Source organism: Pinus tabuliformis, chromosome 3_2, assembly GCF_031772625.1.
Source record: "Pinus tabuliformis cultivar Carrire ecotype Pingquan chromosome 3_2, CPIR1, whole genome shotgun sequence".
Taxonomy (NCBI): Eukaryota; Viridiplantae; Streptophyta; class Pinopsida; order Pinales; family Pinaceae; genus Pinus; species Pinus tabuliformis.
This window is the reverse complement of record NC_142302.1, coordinates 914,482,531-914,488,232: the sequence shown is the minus strand read 5'-3', so window position 1 is coordinate 914,488,232 and position 5,702 is coordinate 914,482,531.

Below are 5,702 nucleotides of genomic sequence, written 5' to 3'. Positions count from 1 at the left end.
TCATCCTCTCTCCAAACATCTATATATGGATCTCTCCTCCATGAGATCTAGAGGCTGGAATTTTGTTATTGCAAAGAATTGATGTTGGTTTGAGATTGGAATCATTGGGTGCTTAATGCTTTGAAGGGGGTGAAGATAGGAATTCCATTTGTTGGGAAGGAGATGCTGGATTGGAGCCCTCTGGGTTGTATCTCTTCCTGAACCTTGTTATTCATCAATAAAGCTATCTTGGTTTCTCCTATATGCTGATGTGTCTTTGATGTATGATTGCATTAGTGTATTTAGTTTATTTCTAATCCTGAACTAGTTATGAATATGAATCTATGTCTTTGTGTAGTGTTCTCTTCTTGTGATCTTGCAGAAACCTCTTGAAGCAGGGCGAGCGAGAAGACAAGTAGCTGGGAACTCCCAAAGATAAGAGAAACGGGATCGAGGGACAAACGGAAGACGCCGGTTAGTCCATCCATCTCTCTTCATTCTTAATTCATAAAGGAAGAATACTAGAATAGTTGTTTCTGTTTGTTGCTAAGGCACTATCACACCTTAGGTGGATAGGATCGTCCTGCATAGGCATTTTTCCCCACAACAGGCAGGCAAACAGTGGAGGAGATTTGAGGCATCAGATCTGAGCTAGTTTGTGTGTAACAGGTGGAGATATTACTGAGTACTTGCGAGAATATTGTACTATGTATTGTTACATGTTCTCAATCATTATAATATACAGATAGTGTGGGGTTTTTAGCTGTATGCTTTCCCCGGATTACATACTGTGTTAATGTGTGCATGCGATTGATGTTTCATTGTTTTTAATGCTGCTAAATTGATGATCAACGTAGAGGAGGTTATGTATTATGCATGTATTCCGCAATAGTGTATAATCAGGATAATCTCTGTGAATAAGTGTCATATTATTCAAAATTTCTACATTCCAGTACCTTAAGGCTTGCATACATCAATCATAGGTTTCTCACTTCCGGTGATAGGTTGAAATCAATGGCCTTCGACCGAAAGACTTTGTATGGTATTCGACATCAAAACATCTATTCACACCATGCAGAATGTATTGCAGTACCTTGAGGATCATTATCAGTGATTTCTCTTGCGTCTGTTAATGGCTTACATCATTGGCTAGTAATCAGACGGTGTTTTCTCATGTTCGACTTCAGATCACATATTCAAATGGTTAGACTCGTACTTGAGAAAATGATTGAACGAGATAGAAGACCCCGAATCTAGTTTCATCGATCTGGGTTGTGATTTCAGGAGTACTAAATCATATATACAATGGATTTATATTGATGGTTATTCCGATTATGGGTCTATATCTGTAGACGACTGTCTATGCACATGTAATGAAAGTTTATATGATGAGCATGGGTATGCCTTCCTTCAGCAATTCATGTAAAAATAAAAAATCATGATATATGTATTGTAATTGATGCAGGTCGCCTTCCACTTTGAAACCACTTCATCACATCGTAAAGCATTTCATTCGACATTTACATTTTTCGACTTCATGCTTTAGGGGGCAGTTGTTACAGATCCATTTGGGCACATCACTCCCATCATCTAGATCAGTGTTTTAGGGTTCATCAAACCCTAATTTCAGTTGCTACATACCCTAAACAAGTCACCCTTTTGAATTCCTCCTTCCCAGATAGTTTCATGACTTGAAGACATCCTGAAATGACCTCTAAAGGGACCAGTGCAGGTAGGCCCATGTAAGGGTGTGTTGCAGAGCAATTGAGTCCATGCCAGGGTGCTCTACAGGGCACCTCAGCCCTCTTTCACCTATGCTGAGTGAGATTGAGTGAAATTCACATAGGTTTTGGGGAATATTCTTATCTCTTGGAGTCATCTAGAAGTTTCCCTCACTTATCAACTCCTATGAGCTCGAAAATGGATGAGGAATGAGTTAAGATGCATCCTATCCTCTCATCCCTTCCTCCATGGAACTAATTCTAAGTATGGAAGGCCATTCAACACCCCCATTTATGACATAACCTCCTTCACCCTCCTATAAATTGACCACTCATCTAAGAAATCAGGGGCTGGACTATGTTGAATTGTAAGGAGATAATGTTGCTATGAGAATTGACTTTGAGATAAGTATTTTTATGCTACAAGTTTGTCATGCTTTTGATGTGATATGGATGGGATCCAAGTTGGAGGAGTGACTTCGAATCATACTTGATGGTTGTAATTCCTTCTTCTATTTCAATAAAGTATTTGAACCTTTTTCCCATATGCTTATCTTGTTATATAATTCTTATATGTGTGAATGTGTCTGATTCCATTTACTTGTATTCAATAGATCTTTTGCTTTGATCGGTTCTTTGTCTTCTGTTGATTTTTACAGGTACTTCTCAAGCATGTTAAGTGTGAGAAGGAGCGATAGGATCGATATAAAGGAGACAAGAGAAAAGAGGAACTACAAGTAGGTCTTCTCATCTTCTTTGTCTTATCTATTTCTTATAGGAAAAGGCTAAAGTGATTTAAACTGTTGTTCTACATATGGCTACTTATTTAGGGAATTAATATTTATCCATATATACCAAATTCTCCAAAACAATTATGAATAATACCTGCATGGAGAAGTTTTGGTTAATTAGTAGATGACACATTTCCTTTAGTTGAAGACTTAACTTTTCATGCATATCTACATTTTTTATTATCGGGGTCATATCCATTGAACTTAGGATATTGGTTTTTAAATTGGATATCAAGTTGTTTATTTATTTTGAATGTACATTATGAACATAGAAGATTTAGTATATGTTATATGATGTAAATTACACCTTTTCATTAATACTAATTCTAAATGATGCTTTTTTCTTATTGGAAAAAAAATCATGCCATTTCCCACCACCTAAGTCAATAATTCCAAAAAACAATTATCCCTAAGTGATCTAGTCCTCCTAAAGAGACAGGAGTGAAGCATAAATGGTACAATTATGAGCACTACCATCTAAACAACATGTTCAAAACTTTACAGGGGTAGAGCCTCTATGCGTGTGTGAGAGGGAAGGTGTAGTTTGAAATATTATAGTTGGTTTCCCTTCATCACTAAAGGTTATTAGGCTATGAGTGTATTGGTAAAACAACCCTCATTCATTCCTTTGAGGTTTTGGGAAATATTAAGTTCAAGTCCAAGTGCTCGTAGATGGCCTAAAAGGTGTTTGTTAGGGTTTTTCAACAAGGTCACTAGATCTCAATACAACAAAGGTACCTTGGATTTGTGGAAAAGTATAACCCCCCACGTGGCACCGAATGGGTCATTGATGACTACCTAAAGGACTTAGACCAAATTATTAATCGTGAAGGTCAAAATTACAATTGAAAAAATAACAACATACATGTGACAATTCATATCAGAATTCATCCTCTCAAAACCAAGAATTGATGAAGAACAATATGTTGATTCTTTGATGAAGCCAATGAAACCAAGAAGATCCTTATCAACTCTTACTTAATGAACTTAATAATATCCTCACAAGAAGGATGATTATTTCATCCAATTAAAAATTGGAAGGCATGCTCTTTTTTTTTTCAAGGAAAACTTTGGAAACCCAAGATCGATAACTCATCAAAGTGACTTGAGCTACACTTGAGATGAACTGAAATGATTTCCATTGTAACCCAAGAGTATATTCAATATGTTGCAAGTCTATTAATAACTTGTGATTTAGCAAGGGTCAAGACGTCTCAAAATAGACTTGTGGGCGCACAACTACCCTTCTAGATTGAAATTCATGTTCCTTTTTACTTCAAGGAAAACTTTATAGAGAAACAAAACATTCGTAATTCGTTAGAGTGATTTGAGCTACACTTGAGATGAAATGGAGTGAATTCCACTATAACCCAAAAGCATATCAAATATTTTGTATGTATATATTAATAACTCGTGATTTAGCAAGAAGGGTCAAGGCCTTTGGAAATACACTTGCGGGGTGTTCATACTCCTTGGAGGCTTCTACATTTCTAGTGTTATATCAATAGACCAACTATCTCATAACTCGTGATTTAGAAAGAACGGTCAAAAAATTTGGAGATACACTTGTGGGGTGTTCATACTCCTTGGAGGCTTCTACATTTCTAGTGTTATATCACTAGACCAAATATCTCATCAGGAATTTTCCATGAGATTATCTAGAACAAACCCCAGTGGTATTTTTTCTACTTTAACTATTACCCACGCCTTCCATTTAACTTGATCCAACTCTCTTTACAATCATAAAAACTTTATTTTTCCTGATGTTGAATGGAGTATTTTTACCGTGTTCCTCAAAGCCACTAACATTTACTCTCTCCAATACACAAATAGATTTTGATAGCTTGAAATCTTGGAGTATTATTTTTCCAGTGTCCACCCAAAATGTCAAATACACATTCAGACTTTTTTCAAATGAAACAATAAATGATAACTATATTTAGATAGGCTAAATAGAGACACCATGTTCCTCAAAGCCACTAAAATTTACTCTCCCTAATACACAAATAGAATTTGATAGCTTGAAAACTTGTGTGCCTTAATTCGTGCAACAATCTCACAGACAAAACTTTTGATACAGTATAAAGCACTGTAACAATAAGAATAAAAAATGGCATCCATGACCAAAAAATATCTCAAGCGATAACCGCATATCTCTCACTGGGGATGACATTGTGATGGGGATTGGCCTTGTTGTAATCGTTGTGAAAACAAGTTTCAAATTCCAGTTTCATTTGAAACCCCTTCAAATCATACACCATACACACGTCTCGCTAATAGCATACTTGAGGTCACTCCTCCCAACTTCACAGGACCATGATGGTGATAGTGAGAACCAAACCAATGACCCGCAGCAAGCCAAGGCCTTGGTTATAGTCACAGGAAATGTTTAGCTCACTACCTCTTTGGAGAGCAACGGAAGGAATGAAGCCAAGGGCATGCTGACCACACACAATTTAGAAGACAAGTTTGTGTTCTTTGAGAAGATATAGACAATAAATTTTATGTGAGTACATTATTTTGTCCATTTGTGTTTTCTTTCAATTCATACTAAATCTTGAGTTTTTTACTTTGGGATTTGAACCCATGAACTTTGTTGGCACTGTGGAAACCCCAATTTGAATTAAACTAGAGTATAGAAACCTTGTTTGTTGGATGATTTTGTTCTTATAATTCAAACCGGTGACCTTTGGTGGGTGTTCAAAACCTGAAAGGTTGTTTGGCTATGGGGAGTTTGGTGTTAGAGAATGTATTACTTAAATAGTGAAATTTGATCCATGTCTTCCTTTTCATTGTGACTGAATTGACATATATCTATAAGCTACAAAAAAAATTGGAATGGCTCAGATTGATACGATATGTTTAGTTCCATTGAATTAAATGTTAAGAAAAGAATAATTTGGGGATTTGTGGGTTTGTGTCTTTAGTAGCCATAATTTTAGGTCTACAGTTTTGTTGTTGTTAAACATGCTTTGAATTTTTATTGATAACATATACACAGCAAGCATATTAACAAAAGGGGCAGGGTAACCATTTTCATGGCAGGTCACTGCACCAGAGGGGTAGAAACTAATTTCCCCTGAAGGATTCAAAATCAAATATCAAAGCAGGGTTGATAAATAAGGAGATGGATGCTATCACAGGCAACTAGGGTTCTCAAGGAGAGACATATTAAGAAGATAGTTTGACTGTTACATGCATGACTTCCAAC